The following is a 13,896-nucleotide window of genomic DNA, read 5'->3' as shown; positions in this document are numbered from 1 at the left end:
ACATGATTTCTAAGGGAGCCTGTGACAGTGACCCATGAATAAACCAACTCACTCTCAGTACAAGACTAACTACATCCCTTCCTTGCTAAATTCTGACTGTAATCAGAATTTTATACACTAGCAAGTAGCTAGCAAGCTGCTTGGTAGGCTTTAGTCTGAGGATTGATGTTCAAAGCCAGCCCAGGCAAATCCATGAGCCTCCTATTTCCAGTTAACTAACCAAAAGTCAGAAGCAGAGTTTTAGCTCAAGTGGGACAGCACCATCCTTGAGCAGAAAAAAAGCCAAGGGAGAATACAAGGCCCTGAGTTCAAGCCCCAGTATCAACATTTAAAAAGAAAAAACCCTAGGCTCAGTGTCAGAATTTGTAAGTTCCTAATGCAGGAATAAATGAAACAAAACCATAAAATGTACAACTGAACCCAAAACTGATACGGATTGGCACATACAAAAGCTATATGTTGCCTCATTCTATGTACAGAGAAACATAACAGATAAATGATTTCACAAGCGAGTCTCCAGATGGATGAGAAGACAGGGTTTCTCGAGGTAGAGACTGAAAGATGCAAGTTGGGAAAGGAAAGTGACCCAGAAGGTCCTCACATGCACACTCATAACACAACGAAGCAGAAAAAAAGAAAAGGAAGTCTCTTTGTCAATGTGGGAAGGTTTCCTAAAGCAGACTAACTTCCTCCCACATCTCAGAGATTCCATGGCATGGCACTCTTGCCTTTATTGCAGTGCATGAAGCTTGACGAACAGGAAGTGAAAGTAAATGAGAGCAATGCTTCTGAAGAAGGGGGCCGGGCAAGTGTCTTCACCTCTCTTCACGTGCTGGTGCTGCTTGTGAGCAGACAGCCCTGGGATTCCACTTGTAAATGACTTTGGAATCCCACTGCTGGGAACATCCTTCACAGAAAACTAAAGAACTACAGAAAATGCTAGACAAAGAAAGGGAAACTGTAGAGGATACATGGAAAAGTGAAAAGAGCTGGTATTTATAGGTTAAAGACAGATAAGGTAGAGCAGATCAGGGTGGGGACCAGATAATGGGGCTGTGGAGCAGAGTGTGCAGTGGAATGTGGCAGAGAGCACTGCTCCCTGAGTTGAAGACATCCTACGCGTTGGCTGAACTCCTGAAAGGCAGAGCAGGCGTACTAACTGGTAGACATACTAACACAACTGATTGATGTCAGTCTGGTGGCAGGCTCCACTGTTCAGCTTCGATTGCTCTGCATGGATTGTCAGACCAGGCCCTACACAAACCCTGTCCTATGACTTCAGATGCCACAAACTCCAGATTCTGAAACTAGCCAGCCTTCTTGCAAGGACTGGCCTCCTTTTCTATTGGCTTACTAATGCTGGAACTGGGGCTTAAACACTGAGCCCAGGCCCTATCCCTTAGCTTTTTCATGCAAGGTAGTGTTCTGCCACTTGACCCACAGCTCCACTTCCTGCCTTTTGCTGGCTAATTACAGAGAAGAGTCTCTCAGATTTTCCTGCCCATGCTGGCCCCAAGCCATAATCTTCACATCTCAATGTCTTGAGGTAGTGGGGTTACAAGAATGAGCTACTGGAGACTGGCATCTCTCCTCTTCTACCCCTCGCCTTCCCACCCTGCTTGCTCTTAGCTTCCATACCTTCTCCTTGCCACCCACCTCCACCATGGCCTCTTAACTCAATATGCGTCTCTAGCCCAGATTCTGAGCCCTGTACTGTGCACACACTTCAGTGATCATAGCAGTCTTCAGGTAGCAGGTCTAGAGGTACTAGAGGACACAGAGACTAGATAGGATGTGAAAGCCTCAGAGGCCAGAATCCTCTTTCTTCTCTCTAGTGGACTCATCATTATTATGCATCAGTAACCACCTGTAGCATTCTGTACAGTATAGAATCTATACTACAGATGATCTGTGGATCTGGTCTTCTGACTAGTTTAAAAAGCTGCAGACCCCTGAGGTGGAGACCACATCCTGTTCATCTCTGAAGAGCCCCCACAATGCCTTGCTTGTACAGAATGGCCACACACTGTATTAAGAGCTAAAAGCTTGTACCTTGTTCAATCTTCTCTTCCAAGAAGCCCCTCCATAGCACAATGGCCCCAGTGTACTTTTATCCACTGCCACCAGGCCTGAAGCTGACACTAGGTATGCCAGCCCCTCTCCTATAGCGTTCATCATCACTTCTGTGGATTGGCACCATCTTGATGTTTCTGCATTCCAGAACCTTGGTACTTGGACGAAACTATATTAGGTACACCCAGGTTGCAAAACAACATGAAGGGTAGCATCCAGAGGCCCTCACCACAGGCCATTCTAAGAACCTTTGTTCCAGTCCCCCTAAGACTGATCCTCTCCTTCCTGCCACTACACAAGGTATCTCTTTCTCTTTTTGTGCCAGTTCTGGGGCTTGAACTCGGGGCCTAGGTATTCTCCAGGCTAGCACTCTACCACTTGTGCCACTCCTCCACTTCTGGCTTTTGGGTGTTTCAATTGGAGATAAGAGTCTCATGGAATTTCTTGCCTGGGCATTTCTCAGATCTCAGCCTCTTGAGTAGCTAGGATTACTGGCATGATCCACAGTGCTAGCCCAAGGACATCTCTTAGTGGCATCAGCACTCAGTAGGACCCCACAGAGACTGGATCGTCTGGAAGGGTCAGGCTCTGCTTGCTGAGAACCTCTTTGATGCAGCAGAGCTGGGCTGTGGATAGGACAGGCTTTAGCTGGTGGGCAAGGTTGGCTCAACCCCCTGCCCACGATGCTGCAGATGCTCAGACAGCCCTTCTGACAGTGACACCTTTGTCCCACTCAGCAGGGCACATGCATCCTGAGTGATGGGTGACCAGCAAGGCAATCTCAAATGCTTTCTAACGAGCATTTTTGCCTTGCAAGACATTTGACCCTCAGCCTCACCACAGCTATCTTGTATAAACTGAGCAAAAGCAGATTGGGTCCTGTGATGGAGTGGGACAGGGGAAAGGAAGGAAGAATTCCAATGGAGGTGCTTGGAAAACAGTTATTGACGATGGTATGGAGGACTTGTGCAAGCCAAGAACCAAGTATTTGAGTCTCTGTGTTGGGATTTATTATAATTATTTCTTAAGCAGAAAGGGGAGCTGAATTTATTATCTCTACTACTTAAGGCATGCCCTCAGACCTTTTACTTTGTTTTTTTAAGGTTGTTTTCCAGATAAGTTGTTGGGCTAACTTGGCTTGTCTGGTATAGGTGGGTGATCCCCTGTCTCTGTCTTCTGTGTATCTGGGATTACAGGCTTTGTGCCACCATGCCCAGCTTGTGTTGGGAATTTTGGACCTAAGTTTAGTTGAGCTGGCAGTGAAAGAACTGAAGCATAATCATGTATTTTCCCCTCCTTTAAGATGCTCAAGCTCAAACTCAGAGCCTGTGCGCATACTCTATCCTGAGCAACATCTCTCTTTTCTTGTTATGCTTTAATAAGTGCTCATTCCTGCCTTATAGAGTGAATGTGATTCAGGTCCCATTTAAACCACCCAATTTCAAAAGGCAGTTTAATAATAAGCCTTGGAGAACCAGTGCTATCATTCTAGACACTCAGGAGGCGGAGGCCTGGGAGAGCTTGATTTGAAGCCAGCTAGGATAGAAAAGTCCACTAAACTGTATCTAGAACAAAATGCTGGGCTGGAAGTATGATTCAAGTAGCAGAGTGCTAGCCATAAGCAAGAAAGCAGAGTGAACATGAAACTTGAGTTTGAGCCCTTCAAAGCATCGCCCTAAGTAGAATATCTAATTAAAACTTAGAAGTCGCCACACCTCTTCTGGCTTTTTGCTGGTTAATTGGAGATAAGAGTTTATTGGAAAGACCTCAGTCTCCTAAGTAATTAGGATTACAGGTGTGAGCCACCAGCACACAAGTATGCATTGTCTTACAAGAACAGTTCAGAAGCCAGGTCCAAAGTCCAGTCTAAAATCGTGTGCACTTCATGTATGTTTTGTGAGCAAGTCTTTGTTAATCTAAAGCAAGCCTCATATTAACACCCAACTGATCTTGTAAATTTAAAGGTAAAACATTCCAGAAAGAGAGAGAAGTTTCTTAGAGAGATATTAGTGAAATAAATTAATAATCTTTTTACAAGAGAGAAATGAGTAAAGTAATAGCATAGATGCTGATGAGGAACTAACTGCCCAAAGCATAAGGCAAAGGGATTACCTGCCTCCACTCAATATTTTTTGACTGTGAAAATTTCATACATATGTGCCCCATTCATAATTTCCTTTTTGCAATAAAGTTCCCATTTTCATGAGGTGGAGGCTTAGGAATTACTTCCCTATTTCTTTTCTGAAAATTATATGGGTTGCAAAGATAATTTTGTTAGCATTCTTACCAGTTCTTCCTCTTCCTGTGAACTGAAGAAATAATGGTGCTCTTAGCTGCAATCCATAAGTCTCCTTATACTGGAAATCCTCCATACAATATCTGATTTTTTCAGATTGTGGGTTTGACCTATCATCCTCTAGATGAATATCTGAGCCAACCTATTCACCTGAGTCCCTGCTGTGCATGTCCTATCTGTGTCTTACAGAGCTTTGCTGCAGAGATAGGGAAGATGGCACCTAATTCAGTGACTGAACCCTCCCTTGGCATAACTATCCTTGTCATGAAGCTTGGAGCTAGATGCCTAGATCAGATCTTTGTTGGAAGTCCTTTAGCAATTTGTCCTTAGTTAATTCTGATAATGCTGTGAGTGCCAACTTCCTCTTCTGTGAATTGAGAATAGCAATTTGTTCCTACTTCTCCTCACAGAATTGGTATCTGTTTTGTAACTCTAACATCTGTTTGGCTATCATTTATTAAAGGTGTACCTGCTTATAATGTAAGATCCTACGGATAAAGACAAGTGAGACAGTTCAGTTGCCCTGGGGGAGTTCCTTGTCAGATGTTTAACAGATTAAGTAACATAACACATACTTTTTATAAAGCCATACTTCATATGGGTTAGGACAACTATTGCATTAAAAAAAAAGAAAGGAAAGAAGCACGGAGGAATTTGTGAAGAAACTGGAACCCTTGTATGCTGTTGGTGATAATGTCAAATAGTAAAGCAGCTATGCCAAGATGGTATGGACATTCCTCAAAAAAGTTAACAATAGACTGGGAGATGGTGGAGTGCTTGCCTGGCACGCCCAAAGATCCAGGTTCAATTCCTGGGTACCACATACTTAGAAAAAGCTGGAAATGTTGCTATGGCTCAAGTGGCAGAGCTCTAGCCTTGAGAAAGGCCAAGGACAGTGCTCAGACTCTGAATTCAAGCTCCGGGACTGACAAAAAAAATCTCACAAAGCACTTGGCTCAGGTGATATGGCAGCTTCCTAGCAAATATGAAGGCCCTGAGTCTAATCCCAAGTAAAAAACAAATGGACCAGGAATTTGGCCTAGTAGTAGAGTGTTTGCCTCGCATGCACGAATATCTGAGTTTGATTCCTCAGTACCACATATAGAAAAAAGCTGGAAGTGGAGCTATAGCTTAAGCAGTTGAGCACCAGCCTTTAGTGAGAAAGCTAAGGGACAGGGCCTGGGCCATGAGTTCAAGACCTAGGACCAGCACAAAGAAAAGAAAAGAGAAAAGAAGCAAAGAAGAAAGGAAATGCCTTATGATCCAGTAATCCCACTTCTAGTAAACACACAAAGATGAAAACTAACACTCACCCAACTCACTGGTTCATCGGAGCAAACCTTTCTCCATGGACAGATGGATGAGTAAATAATATATAGCATCATGTAGATATTGGTACATGGGACGATATAAATGAACCTGGAAAACAAAATGCTGCATGAAATAAGCCAGATACCCCCAAACAAATATCTTATAGTTCCAGTTGTAACAAGCTACATACAATAGTATACTACATGGAGACAGAAGGTAGAATGCCTATTACAAAGGGCTGGGTAGAGATGGAGAATGGGGAGGTTGTATTTCATGTGTACAGAATTTCAGTTTGAGCCACATCCTGGTAGCTCAGTCCTGTAATGTAGCTACACATGATCATACGATTCATGATTCAAAGCCAGTTGGAGCAGAAAAGTTCATAAGACTCTCATTTCCAATTAACTAGGAAAAGGCTAGGAGTGGAGCTGTGGCTTAAGTGGTAAAGTGCCAGCCTTGAGCTAAAAAGTCAAGCAAGAACATGAAGTCCTGAGTTTAAGCCCTAATACAATATACCCAAATTTTTATTTTAAATTTCATTTGGGAATTATGAAAAAGTTTCAGAAATGGGGATTACGATGATAGCACAATATTTTAGGTGTATTTAATACTACTGACTTATATACCTAATGTCATTTAAATGACTATCTGTTTGAACACAACTTAAAAAAATCTTCATGATTTCTGAGACACTATGCACCTGGAAAAACTATTTGAATTAGGAATGAAGGCATTGTGTTTTCATCCAAACCCTCTCTTTAAAAGTGCTATGTGCATATCTCATTATTTGTTAAGGTGATACAGCTATTCATCAAACAGCATTCATCCAGATAAATATTCATGATAACTTATGCCCCATCTTTTCCTTGAGTTAATTTCCTTTAATGTTAACGAGCTTGTGAGTTTATGCCAATTCAGGCTAATATATACAAACAGACACAACATGCCTGAGGAGGAACAGAGGGAGAATCAGTACCACCCGAGCAAGAAAAGTGTTCCCATCCATCTGAGCTTTTATTATGAATAAAGTATCCTTGGAAATGGCAAAAATAAATAAAATAAAATTAGCCTCAAGGTGGTCATTGTGCAGGGCTGCAGTGCTTTGTGTTGTTACCATTGCAGTTCTAGGAATTTATTATGTAACCACAGACATCTCATGGAAACAAAGAAAGATGTAAAACTAAGAACAGGTTTCCCTAACCCTGAGCCCTTGGGCCTTATTCTGTGATTACAAGCACATGTTTCTGGACACTTATCTGCCCTGCTTGTCTGGGCCTAATTCATCTTCTACACCTCCCCTAGGGGTAGGCACCGAGCCTGTGTCGCCTGTCCTGTCTCCTTGTCCTGGGAGGCTACCTCAACTTCCCACGGTCTGCATTCAATTCCTGTGGCTGGCAGCCTACGTCAGATAAGGACTTCCCATGTAGTTAGGACTGAAGCCCTATGGTATCTCTCTGCCTATTCCTAGAGCTTGATCCCTTCTTCCTGCTCAAACTTGGCACCTCTCCCAGGGACAGTCAGATTTTACCTCCTCCAAGACCTCCTCCACCCCTCTGCTTCTTGGTGGCCTCAGTTAACACTCCAGTTGCACATTAACTTAGTTAATCAAGTTGCAAAGAAAGAAATGTCTTAGGACCTTTACTTCCTTTTTGCAAAGAAAGAAATGTCTTAGAATCTTTGCTTTGTTTCTTGGGAGAAATGAAAAGTAAGAGTCATTTTACCAAAGATCATTTAACAGATTTTATTAGAAATCGTAACATTTTTGGACAAGGATCTGCACCTCCCAACCAGGAAGGTTGTCCTGGACACATAAAGAAACTGAAAGCCTAGGGAAAGAAGCAACCATCCTATATGTTAGGAATCTAAATAGAACTGTAACCCCAGTTTCTGATCCCTAGTATTTTTGTAACACCATAAACATCTTTTTTTTTTTTAATCAGTTGTGGGACTTGAACTCTGGGCCTGGGTGCTGTCCTTGAGCTCTTCAGCTCAAGGCTAGAGCTCTGCTCCTTAAACCACAGCACCACTTCCAGTTTTCTGGTGTTTAAATGGAGATAAAGAGTCTCACAGACTTTTATGCTTGGGCTGGCTTTGAATTGTGATCTTCAGATCTCAGCCTTCTGAGTAGCTAGGATTACAGGGGTGGGCCACACGGGTCTTATTTAGCAAGCAGTAAACATTTCATAGATGCACCCTAAGCATACACCAAAAAGGTTAGGAATAACCCTTGCTCTGACAAAGCCCAGGTGACTTTAATGATTCTGGGTTTCTGCTTTTTTGTTTGTATGTTTAGGATTATTTTTTCATCTACCACATAAAGGAATGAAATAGATTATCATTAAAGGTATATCTGATATTAGCATTTTATGGATTTATTAAGCAGTTATCCTATCCTCCTCAGAGAATTTACCAGTACTTAATACTCTAGACACTGTTACCTCTCCTTCACAGCCTTATTTACTTTACAAACAATGAAGCCAGATGCTAAGCAGAGATCTGAGAATCACAGCGGCTCACCTCTTAAATCGAGCTACACAAGAGGATGAAGATCACAGTTCCATGAGGCGGTTATCTCCAATTAACCAGCAAAAAAGCCAGAAGTGTAGCTGAGTCAAGTTCCAGCTGTGTGCCAAAAAGCTAAGGCACTGACTTCAAGCCCCACACAAAATACACACACATATGTATATATACATGTTTACATATATGTATATATGCATATACACATGTATACATAGGTGCATATCTTCTTAGAGGTGATAATATAGATAAGAGTAGTACTTGCCTAATACTGTGTCAAAAGCTCTATGTTTAATTCTGAGAAACACACACACACACACACACACACACACACACAACTGTTCAAAGTTTGCTCAATTCGAAGTTTTCCATATTTCTCCCAGTCTTGATTTGATTAGATGCCACAAGTTTGTACCTGTTACCTCCCTGTAACCATTCATTTTCTTGCCACTATTGAGCTTTACTAAGGTCGGGGTTATTATGCATTTCTCCATTCCAAATGTTGACCATAGTGTGTGTGGAAAGAGTTAATAAATGTTTGATAAATGAATGTATTGATGTAGGTTTGAAATAAGAATAAGATTCAGGTTTTACCTGAAGTTGTTAAGAGTTTTCAAGGATGCTTAGAATTTGAAAGGAAGTAGAAAATGGTGATAACCTTTGCCTGCCTATCTGAAGGGGCAAGGGGTCATCTAAAAGTTGCTGACCAATCATTGTCACTGAGATGACCAGGCACCATCTGCTTTGATCCATCCAGAATGCTTATAAAAATTACAGTTTCACTAGTGGTTTCCATTCCCATTCTGAGCGAGTGAACTCAGATATGCCTTTACAGAAAGTGAGAGAGAGAGAGAGAGAGAGAGAGAGAGAGAGAGAGAGAGAGAGAGAGAGAGAGAGAGAGAGAGAGAGAGAGAGAGAGAGAGAATTTGTGTGTTGGTACTCAGGGTCTCAGACTCAGGGCTTCAGACTCTTCCTTAACTTTTCCACTCAAAGCTGAAGCTCTTACCCCACTTCTACTTCTGACTCTTTTGCTGGCTTATTGGAGATAAGAGTCAGGGATTTTTCTGCTTAGGTTGGCTTCAAACTGTGCTCCTCAGATCTCAGCCTTCTAAATAGCTAGGATTACAGGCATGAGCCACATGTGCTCCACTTAGAAGATTCTTGTCACGTTCATAAAGGGTCTTCAAATCCAGGAAGTAACTTGGATGTGAAAGTTCTTGAAGAGAGCAAATGATGCATGATGGAATGGGAGCTTTAGAAAGGGCACATCTTGGTGGTCTTTAAAGTAAATTGGTGAGAGAGCTGGCCACCAGTGGCTCACACCTCTAATCTTAGCTACTGAGATGTGAGCATTGTGGTTTGAGGCCAGCCAGGAGAGGAAAATCCATGAGACTCTGATCTCCAATTAATCACCAGAAAACTAGAAGTGGTGTTGTGGCTCAAAGCACTAGCCTTGAGCAGAAGAGCTCAGGGACAATGGCCAAGTCCTGAGTTCAAGTCCCACAACTGGCTAAAAAATGTAAACTGGTGGGAAAGGGGAGATCAGAGGCAACTGTGGGTTGTGAGGCATGTATTCTTTTTGTGAGAGAAGTTAATATTTCCATGGAGAGATCTGGTGGCGCAAGAAAAGTGAAGAAGCAATGAGTTCAGGAAGACTGGTGATGGATGAAATGACAGAAGGTTAGGATGAGGGCAGGGAGGAGGTGTTAGAACATCAAATGTGTTTTAGAACATTAGAAAATGGGAGTTCTACTAATATCCATAGTATTTCCATTGCAGAATTCCATCTCCACTCACTGAGGTTGAGGTATGTAAGAAGAGGCATCCATATAAAGACAAAGCCCAGTGACAACTTGGGTTTGGGCTTGCCCCAGGTTTGAGAGGCAGACAAAGATGTTAGAGTGACAGTGTGAGGGACAAAGAGGAAAGGAAGCCTAGAAAACTGACTTCAGATGTTTTGGTTTTCAGCACTAGTGTTTGAATTCAGGGCCTCATGCGTGCTAGGTAGGGATCCTACTACTTGAACCATGAACCCAGGCCTTTGTGATTTAGTTATTTTTCAAGTAGGGTCTCATATTTCACCCAGGTTGGCTTGGACTCTTGTCCTTCTAATCTCTGCATACCTGGGTTGACAGGTATATGTAAACTACACCGGGGTTGTCCATTGTTGTTTGGATGAGAATCTTCTTTAATTTTGCAAAGTCTGGCTTTGAGATCATCCTGATCTCAACGCCCCAAGTATTACGGGATTATGAAGCATGAACCAAACCAAATGTGTTTACCTCTGAATTCAAACACGCGCGCACGCGCAAGTGCATGCATGCGCGTGCGTGCGTGCGTGTGTGTGTGTGTGTGTGTGTGTGTGTGTGTGTGCTTGCTCATTCTGGGGCTTAAACTCAGGGTCTCTGGTTCTCACTTGGCTTTTTCACTCAAAGCCAACAAGATCATTATACTTCCACTTCCTACTATATGACAGTTAAATGAAGATAAGAGTCTTTTCTGCCCAGGCTGGCTTTGAACCATGATTTTCAGATCTCAGCCTCCTGAGTAGCTAAGGGTATAGATGTGAGTCACCAACACTGACTCTCTAAGTTCTTATGTAATTGTTGGACAGTAAGATTTATTTCTGCCCAGCACTGAATTATTTCTCTTTTCTGCCTCACCTCACCAGCAATACAGCCTTAAGCTCACTTGCCAAATTCTTCAGCTTAGTGCTGGGTGCAGGCATAAGAGGCCGGTTGTATTCTGGCTTTCTGTGAATGCTGAACTGTGCTGAGGTCCTGCTTGAAGCCATGGTTCACAGAAACAGTTGGTATGGAGGCCTGTTTTTCCTTCTTACACAGTACCTCTCGTTGTTCCTAATGCTTCTTAAAAACACGAGAACCTCTTAGTGACTTTCTAGCTATGTTTGATCTAAAGGACACTTCTTAGTGTCTTTAGAGTTCTCTGCAGTAACTCCTAATGATGCAAATACTTTATGCAAAGCTATTCAGAAATATATTCAGACAACTGTGCAATTACAAAATATTTAAATTGCATGCCTTATGCTTCATATTTCTCAAATGAAGCTTACATGTCACTGCCTTTAATAATAATCTTTCTGTGGTTTCGTTGTTTTCTGTGGGTGCTGGGACTTGAGCTTGGGCCTGGATACTGTCCCTTACTTTTTGTTCAAAGATGGTACTCCGTCACTTAAGCTATAGGTCTACTTCTGGGGTTTTTTTTTTTGCTGTTTAATTGGCATTAAGAATCTCATAGGCTGTCATGCCCAGACTGGCTTTGAACTGCAGTTTTCAGATCTCAGCCTCCTGAGTAGCTAGGGTTACAGTCATGAGTCACTGGTGCCCAGTTAACATAAAAAAATGAGAACCACTATTAAGATTATAAAAGCAGTATGTGTTTTGTTTCTGTAAAAATAAAAAAAGCCAAACATTGAGGAAAGGGGTTAAGTACAACTTTCAAAATTCTCCTTCCCCATAATCCAACTTTCAGTTCCACTTAAAGCAATTGCTGTTGTCTTCAGGGTTTTGGGTTTGTTTTTTTTTTGGCATATATTTTCAAAGCATGATTTTGCTGATAGTTATAGGAACAACTTTGTGTGTGTGTGTGTGTGTGTGTGTGTGTGTGTGTGTGTGTGTCCGCGCTTGTGCATGTGCATGTGTACGTGTATGTGCACATGCCTGTCTTGGAGCTTGAACTCACAGCCCGGGTGCTGTCCTTGAGCTTTATTGCTTCAAGGCTAATGCTCTACCCCTTAAGCCAAGGCTCAATTTATTGCTGCTGCTGCTTCTTGTTCTTCCTCCTCCCCCTCCTCCTCCTCCCCCACCACCTCCCCCTCCCCTCCTCCTCCTCCCCCTCCCCTCCTCCTCCTCCCCCTCCCCCCTCCACCTCCTCCCCCCCCACCTCCACCTCCTCCTCCTCCTCCTCCTCCTCCTCCTCCTCCTCCTCCTCCTCTTCTTCTTCTTCTTCTTCTTCTTCTTCTTCTTCTTCTTCTTCTTCTTCTTCTTCTTCTTCTTTTTCTTCTTCTTCTTCTTCTTCTTTCCTTCTTGCATTTTATTGTCAGGGTAATGTATAGAAGGGTTTGTTAAAGCTGCCTCTTCTTTTCTTTGTTATTGTTGTTGTTTTCGAGAGTCTCAAGGACTTCTTGCCCAAAATGGCTTTAAACTGTGATTTTCATTCAGATCTCAGTCTTCTGAGTAGCTAGGATAGCAGGTGTGAGCCACTAGTACTCAACTGAACCATTATAGTTCAGTTTAACTTATGAGTATATATTATCCAGTTTATATCTGATTATCCTTTTAATGCTATTATCCTAATTCTAAAATGATTGAATCAAGGACTATGGAGTGTTTCTTGGTTGTTTCTGTCTTTGTACTTGTTAATGTTGCTGAGAATTAAGCTCAGGTTCTTGTGCACAGCAAGGCATGTATCATTGATTCATACATTCAGCCCCAGGGAGGTTATTTAAATTATGATGAGGTATTTTCAGCTTATCTTCAAAAAACTTCATGAATTTATGCTTCCACAACTATTGTCTCTGAACATTTATATATTCTCAGCAACTAGTTTTACTTTGGATTTGAAATTTCTTTTATCCTTATAGATGAAAATTATTCCTTCTTTTTTGAATATGCCTTTGTTAGTCTGAAGGCATCTTTTTCAAAAAACTTCAGTCATTTATATATTTGTATGGATTTCTTATTTATGTTTTCTCCCTTATTTTTCTTTCTGTTAGTTATTTATTCATCTTTATAAGAGGCAAATAAATCTGAGATAGGCTTCCATTTTATACAGAACCCCACCAGCAGTTCACAGGAAGCTGTAAATGTACATATGATACACATGAACACTTGTGTAAACACTTACCCTCTTGGAACCCTAAAAGAAAACTTAAGTGTGGCCACATAGTCTAAAGGACAGAAAGAAAACAGTCTCTCTTGGACAGATGCAGGGACTGGCCCCCAAATCATTGGTTTTCTTTATATATATATGTATATATATTCTTTATTTAAATAGAGCATTTTTAGAATTTTAAATTAATTTGTTGTATAAGATATTTCATTATGACATTTCTACACATGTATGTAATGCTTCTTGGTCAAACTCATTCTCTCTATAAACAAGTTTCATTGCTCTATTTTCATACATGCAAACCAACTACTTTGACCATATTTATCTTCATCTACTCCCCATCCCTCACCTGTGCCACAGAGCCCCTCCCTTCCTCTCTCCCTCCCTCCCCACTCTCTGTCTGTGTCTGTCTCTCTGTCCCTCTTTCTCTCTCTCTCTCCCTCTCCCTCCCTCCCTCCCTCCCTCCTTCCCTCCCTCTCCCTCCCTCCCTCCCTCCCTCCCTCCCTCCCTCCCTCCCCCTCTCTCTCTCTCTCTCTCTCTCTCTCTCTCTCTCTCTCTCTCTCTCTCTCTCTCTCTCTCTCTCTCTCTCTCTCTCTCTCTCTCTCTCTCATTAATTATACTAAGAGATTGCTTTTGTTTGCTGGTCACCTGGCAGATTAGCTGAGAGTTTCCTTGGGATAGATATGTATGAACAGCAGGATATTTACTGCTGAGATCATCATAAAGGTAAAGTCAAATTGTTGACTGGCTGTCAGCTCAGGTCGACCCCTGGATCCTCTTCTAAAATCATATGCTTATTGTAGGATTTCTTACAATTGCAGAACAGAATTGCTTTCTTTCTTGATGAC

General features: G+C 42.1%; 1 protein-coding gene across 3 annotated transcripts in view; it reads left to right on the top strand.

Annotated features, from left to right (window-relative positions):
- The window catches only part of Mcf2l2 (MCF.2 cell line derived transforming sequence-like 2), a 213,837-nt gene that overhangs the window by 132,244 nt on the left and 67,697 nt on the right, over positions 1 to 13,896 (top strand). The window lies entirely within an intron of this gene.

Source organism: Megascapheus bottae, chromosome 1, assembly GCF_031878675.1.
Source record: "Megascapheus bottae isolate mThoBot1 chromosome 1, mThoBot2.hap1, whole genome shotgun sequence".
Lineage (NCBI taxonomy): Eukaryota > Metazoa > Chordata > Mammalia > Rodentia > Geomyidae > Megascapheus > Megascapheus bottae.
The sequence above is the reverse complement of the archived record's forward strand: the minus strand, read 5'-3'. Positions and strand labels throughout refer to the sequence as shown.